General features: G+C 36.0%; 1 pseudogene; it reads left to right on the forward strand.

The window, feature by feature from the left end:
- The first annotated feature begins 246 nt into the window (after positions 1–246).
- LOC136229746 (acyl-coenzyme A thioesterase 2, chloroplastic-like) lies at positions 247–3117 on the forward strand (annotated as a pseudogene).
- The last annotated feature ends 4406 nt before the right edge of the window (positions 3118–7523 follow it).

A 7523-nucleotide genomic window follows, 5' to 3' on the forward strand; every position in this document is an offset into this window, starting at 1 on the left:
TAAACATAACATGTGGCTTGTGTGTGGAAAAACTTCTTTAATTGCATTAGCCATAGCTTGATCTTCATTTGTAAATATTGTTTTGGGTGCTTTCTCCCCCCATTGACTCCAAAAATGATGTAAATAACCATATGAAAGATTCTGTTGTCTCATCAAGCAAAAACGCACAACCAAACATTATATTTTTCCAATGATGATTAACCCCAACAAAAGGAGCACAAACCAAATTATATATATTTATACGATATGTGGTATCAAAGATAACAACATCTCCAAATGAATCATAATCATGCATGCTACCTCCATCTCTCCAAAAAAAGTTTGTCATTCTGTTTTCTTGATCCACTTGAATCGTGTAAAAAATCATTGCATCCTCGGTTTGTCTAAGTTTAAAATGATCAACTAAACTTTTACAATCCCCAGCTTTAATTAATATCATCTTCTGTTTGTTCACATTATTATAACAATCTCTCTTTGTGAAGCCAACAAACTTACTACCCCTAACCTCAGTTGACATGTACGCATAAACATTTTTTGTGCTTATTCCTAAATTAACCACTGTTTCAATAACTTTTCCTTTATCAACAGTCACATCCCTATTAGATCTTAAGAGATGAACTTCCGAAGGCAATGCAAGTTCATGATTATGATTTTGAATAAATTTGGTCACTTCCCATAAACCATTTCTAACTAAAAATTGTATCATTACTTCACACCCAGTCCTAGTTTCCATTGTGCTATGATATCTTGTACTATTAGGATCTGTTGTACTATAACCTTGTTTGGAACAACAAAAGATACGCATCGAAATCTCTCTTGTCCTTGAACGAAATCTATGTGTATGTTTTCTAATACTGAACCCCTTTCGAAAAACATTTTTCATTATACAAACTATATGCCTCATCCTCATTTTGTACAGTCAATCCCATCATATTGTCATTAAATCGATCTTCGCGAATAACATGCAAATTATTCTCTTTATTGTCATTAATATCTAATTAAAAAATAATAATAATTAGAATAATAACATACAAAAATATGGTACCTTTTGTATTTTCCATTGAACTTTTGAATGTGATTGAGGGTTGCAACTGTTTGTGAAGAACGAATGAGGACGATAAACGCCTGTCTGTTGAGAACGATCAAAATAACGAAACAGTGAAATAACAAATTTTTCCCAACCCTGCAAAAATTGGAGTAGTGAAATCAGAATCAAATTATCAATTACATTTGCAAGCAAGACATAAAATACATGAGAATATCTATCCTTGTTAGCACTAACAAGGAACATCCTAAATTATTTTCTTTCCTTTCATCATATGCATATCTATCAAGAATTCTACCTTCACAAATAAAGAGTTAGTCTAAGTTGAGAAAACATGAGAACAATAAAAACAATGTTAGAAAACAAGAATATTTTTTAGTTATTTATATAAAGTATATTTTTAACTTAATTAGTTGTTGGTTTAGTATATCAGTAGTTCCTAATTTCTGGTAAACTATAACTTTGCAACTATTACCATTGCTGATAAAATATCTACATTAGTGATTTATCTATAACCAATTACAAACATAGCATCAAATAGTGTGTAAATTACTATTAAACTATTACTCAGGCTGATGAAATATCTACACTAATTTTCTATTTATAATGAATTACAGACATAGCATCAATAGAGTGCAAAAAAAAGAACTAATAAAAATATTTCTGTCACAAAACTATTATTTCTCCATCCTTAAGCATCAGTTCGTCCAAAATTATGCAGGTCCAAATATATCTCTCACAATACCAATTACAAAAATAGTCATTGGACTTAGCTGTGCATAATTACGTTACATATCATTGTTTATCACCATAATATCATAACAATCAAGCTATGTATTGCTATATTTAAAAATATTCATCATAATATTGTTGATACATAAGTTACGGTTGTTTAGCTAAACATATAAACAACTTCAAATCCTCCTCCCCCAATACTATCCCTGTAGTTTCCACTTTTGCCACTCCCTTCGACAACAATTCTTCCTCTCCGGCCACCGAAACTCGAAAGCCCATTGCTTTATGGCCGGGAATGTACCATTCTCCGGTGACCAATGCTCTCTGGGAAGCAAGGTCCCAGATTTTTGAAAGACTCCTTGACCCACCTAAAGATGCCCCTCCTCAGAGTGAATTACTCACCAAAACCCCAAATCAGAGTCGCACAAGCATCCTCTACAATTTCTCTTCTGACTATATACTTAGAGAGCAGTACAGGGATCCCTGTAATGAGGTCAGAATCGGAAAATTGCTTGAAGATCTTGATGCTTTAGCTGGCACCATTTCAGTCAAGCATTGTTCGGATGATGATTGCACAACAAGGCCACTCTTGCTGGTTACTGCTTCCATAGACAAGATTGTTTTGAAGAAGCCAATCTCTGTTGACAATGATCTCAAAATAGTTGGTTCTGTTATATGGGTTGGGAGGTCATCAATTGAAATTCAACTTGAAGTCATTCAATTCATTCAAGAGGGTCCTGATGCTTCTAGCTCAGTAGTTCTGACAGCAAATTTCATATTTGTGGCCCGTGACTCAAAGACTGGGAAAGCTGCTCCAGTCAACCAGCTATCACCTGAAACTGAACAAGAGAAGTTATGTTATGAAGAAGCTGAAGCTAGGAGTAATCTAAGGAAAAAAAGGAGTGCAAGAGAGAAGGGGGTGTGAGAATGGTGAGTTCAATAGACTGCAAGCATTGTTGGCCGAGGGGCGGATTTTCTGTGACATGCCAGCATTGGCTGACAGAAATAGCTTTCTTATGAGGGATACACGGCTTGAAAACTCTTTGATTTGCCAGCCACAGCAAAGAAACATTCATGGTCGAATATTCGGAGGGTTTTTAATGCATCGGGCATTCGAATTGGCTTTTTCAACTACCTATGCATTTGCTGGATTGGTTCCCTACTTTTTAGAAGTTGATCATGTTGATTTCTTAAGACTAGTTGATGTTGGAGACTTCCTGCGTTTGAAGTCATGTGTTCTTTACACAGAACTTGAAAACCCAGAACAACCTCTAATTAACCAGAAATTTTACAGTACTCCGGGAGTAATACTCCCGGCCAATCAAAATCGTTTTTGAATCTCACTACATGGGTATGATTGGTGGAAAGAGAAATATATATACACATGTCATGAAGTGATTGGTAGGGAAGTGAGGTTTCAAATACATTTTACTTCACGTTTACTGTACGTCCTGAGGCAAAAGCCGCGAATGGATTAAGGATTCGCAATGTGGTTCCAGCAACAGAGGAGGAAGCTCGTCGAGTCCTGGAACGCATGGATGCAGAGACCTTGCGCTCTAATAAACGCATACAAAACTAACAATACGTGTTTTACTATGCAAGATTGCCATAGAAGACACCCACCCTTTCTATTTAAATAAATATAGATTTAGTATCAAAGTTGTATGAGATAATCTTGTCATGGGGTTATGTTTCTCTGTCAGGGGAAATGTAAGTTAAACTAATTCCAAAATTATCAGTTGTTTAATGTAAGTTACTACAATGGAAAAACAGAATTTTTTTTTTGAAAAAAAAAAGAAGGTGGAATGCGAAAAACAGAAATCAAGTCGGAGATGATTGAAGGAAGAAGCGCAAACGACGCAGAGAGAAAACACATAGGAAGAAACGTAACGGGGGAAAAGAGCAAGACTTTAAATTTAGGTTCTTAATTGTTTTAATTGTCGTATCTTAATGAAGCCACATGTAGTGTTTTTATTGGTTATAAGTTCCAACTACTTAGCCTAGTTGGAATTATAATAGTATGATATAAAATCTCCAACTTAAGAGGCGGACGCGTCATATTTTTAAACACACAACGTAAACATACGACATAATTATCAATTAATTGCATCAGACATCTTAAAGGCCCGAAGAAATACACAATTGTGTTGTAGTTCACAAAATGTGATGCAATTGACAATTGTTAATTGTGTCGGCCTACTTAAAAGCCTGATGCAATCACACAATTGTGTCGTAGTTCACAAAGTGGATGCAATTGACAATTGTTAATTGTGTCGGTCTATTTAAAGGCCTGATGCAATTACACAACTACATCACAGCTTATAACATGTGACATAATTGATATTAAAAAAATAGTCAAGTCGCTTAGTTGTTAATATACGATGCAATTGACTTATTTGTGTTGCGTTGTCAACTAAGGCAATACAATAAAATCTTTTTTCACTAGTGAACTGAAGTCACATATATAACTCAAGAAATCCATATATTCAGTGGTGTACGTGGATTTGCGAAGTGTTTGATCTTTGTAAACCTATATTAGAGTAAGTCCTCTATGTACAGCCCGATACTAAAGTTACAATTATAAGTATAAGACAAATAATAGTAAAATATAATAGTGAAAAAGGATTGAGAGTTACTTTTATCGTTTTAACCTTTATATACGTCCAGGTAGCCTTAAAAGACTAATCTTAGTGTGGTGCTTTAGGCTTTTTTTTTTTTTTACAAATTTGGCTTTTAAAAGTTAATATGCATGTTATTGGACTTGTTCGGACCAAGTTCTCCTTTGCGACTTTAGCATTGATGTAGAATGGTGTTTATTATTCTAATTATATGCTAATATCAATGTTAAATTGTTGGCATTCAAAGAATTTGGAACTGTTGATGTAATAACTAGCAGTTATTAGGTTTCGGAAAGATATATATGTTGGTCCCGTGTGATTAGTTCCAAGGGGGGGTTAGGAACTAATATAACTTTTTCCTTAATTAATCTTGCTGACTTGATAATTTTGGTGAGTTTATTAACTCAGCTTTGGTCAGCTTGGCCGATCTTAATGTAAGACAGCTTTAGTCAGATGCTGACTAAGACTGTTTCACTTGAGAGTTGGGAATTGACACTTTTGTGATCAGCTTCCAACTCAGCACTCTAATTTACTCAGTGTCAGGTTTAAACAATTTATATGCTGAGTAAATATAACAAGCAACACATGCACATATGTATATATAATCAAGAGAGTTAGGAATTACTCAGTATCACTTATCCTGGTTCGGTCTCTCTGCCTACGTCCAGTCCCCAGACTCGTCCGGGCTTTTAGAATCCAATACTGAGCTCTTTAAGGGTAGAGCACAAACCGGTTACAAGGCAGTTGAATATGCAAGAGTACCTTCCTCTATTCATCTACTCAACTCCTACTAAGTGCTACAACCCAGCACCTAGATTTCTCTACCACTGAGTATTTACAACTAAACACTCAGCTTGACACTCCCAATTCACAATTGATACAACTTGCTCTTTTTGGGATAAGAACACTTTAGATGATTACAAAACAATCAATCTAGCATTTACACAAGGAATAGAAAGTGGGTGTAAGGTTTCTTTCTTATTTTTGAGTGCTTTGAACTTGTATTTTTCTCTCTTGTAGTTTCTGTAATTCGGCAATGATCCAAGAGAATTGCTTGTCCTTTTATAGTTGAACTTTGAGGATCAAATGATTTGAATTTGATTTGTCCGTTGAATCCAAAATGGCTCTTTTGGGGGACAAGCTTCTGGTCAGCTTCAGATGTGCAGGCCTATCATGTTTTCTGATTTCCTCAGATGTCAGGCTTGTCTTCTTCCTGCAGGCTTTGTCTTCTTGCGGCAGTTTGTCTTATAGCAAAGAACAGTTGACCCATACACCTTGGAATTTGGCTTTTACGTAATTCCAAGACTTCTATTATTGGTGCAGACAATTGTCGAATTTGTCTTTTAGCTAACGGATCCTTCATGCTGTCCTGAAGATCACTCAGCTTCACTTTGATAGTCATTGTCTTTGATTATCATCGATTCTCATACTGAGTTCTTTTTCACTCAGCTTCCATGATCAGCTTCGTTCTGCAAGATCTAGTTCTGAAGCAAACTTCTTTTATGCTGAGTTCCGTTCCACTCAGCTTCTTTGATCAGCTTCTATCTTGAGCTGTTGTTTTGAAGATGACCTATCTTTTCTTATGCTGAGTCGCTCTTCACTCAGCTTGTGTTCTCATGCTGACTTTGTCCTGTCTTAATCTTTATTTCCTTTTGCATTTATACTCAATATTGAACAAACGGATTAGTACAATTAAATCAAAGCACTTAAATTTAATTGTCTCTTAATCATGGTTTTAAACTTAAATGATTTTGTCAAATCAAAATCTTATGGAAAGGTGTTTCAACAAACTCCCCCATTTTGATGTTGGCAAAATATTTAATTCATGGAACTCAATATTGAAATTCCCCATGATTGAATTACATTTAATTCTTCTGAAATTACACCCCCGTAAGGGTTGCATATATTGTCAACTTTCAGAAGAGTTCAATGTTTTACTCAGTTTTGATACATGAATAGTTTTGGTATCAGAATTTAGATGTGGATGTATCAGAGTTGATGTGTACTGAGTATATTTAATTTTGAAGTTATTTGTTTGTTCAATTTTTTTATAGACAGATCAGCATATAGTATAAAAATAAGCATCACTAAGCATCACTTATGGAAAACAATGTGAATGAAAAAGATGCTTAATATAAATGGCCAACATACAAAGAAATACATAAGTTAATTTCTTATAACTAAGCCTGAGCTAAGCCTGAGCTACCCCTTTGCCTTTGTCTTTCTTCTTACTACCCGAAGTTTCTCCTGCCTTTCATGCCTTAGGCTGAGTTCCATCAGCTTGTGCAGCTTGTGCTTTCTCCCCCATTTTGCCACCATCAGGCGGAGGAGCAATGAAGGTGTCATTGAGAGCAGCACGAGTTAGCTTGACCGAGTATGCCTTGAGACGTTTCGTGCTTTCAAATAACCCATCAAGCACTGGAACTCCATCATCCAAAACTGAACCTGAGACGGGAATAGATGAGCTGATCATGCTGAGCATGTATTCCTGTGACTTAGTTAGCCATGACATTGCTTCCGCTAGCTGGGCATAAGATTGATGGTACATTCTAAGTATAGCCTTGTCGTAAATGTCACGCTGAGCGTTTGTGTGACGCACATGGCGAAATAGGCTTTGAGTGGTTTGGAGGATAGTATTGGTTTTGACCATATCAGTTTCCATCTCCTCTTTACTCAGATTCAGAAGACGGACAACTTCACTAATTTCATCCATCGTACATTGGGAAGATGAAGAGAGAAGGTCACGAGTACTAGTCAGCTCAGAAGACAACTTGGTAAAACAATGATCTAACTCAGTAGAGGTAGCATAGCCCATGTTAACTGTTGGTAAAGCATTGATCTGTCCTTGAAGTGAATTCATGTGATTCACCATCATCAATATCAGCTCAGTCAGCTTGACAAAGGATTCTTGCTTGGGTTGCTGGGTTTGGACTGAGGTCATGACACTTACTAAATCTTTGAGATTCTTGATCTCATTAAGAAGCTGAGTGATAGACGAAAACTCTTGTGATTCAGCATTTGCGGACCCAGCAGCATCGGTATGAGAATTGTTTAAGTCCTGAAGAAGATGTTGAGCCGAGTCAATGATGCGATGTCCGGACTCAGTTGCATGAAGATAGGCAAAT

This window comes from Euphorbia lathyris, chromosome 5 (genome assembly GCF_963576675.1).
Source record: "Euphorbia lathyris chromosome 5, ddEupLath1.1, whole genome shotgun sequence".
NCBI lineage: Eukaryota > Viridiplantae > Streptophyta > Magnoliopsida > Malpighiales > Euphorbiaceae > Euphorbia > Euphorbia lathyris.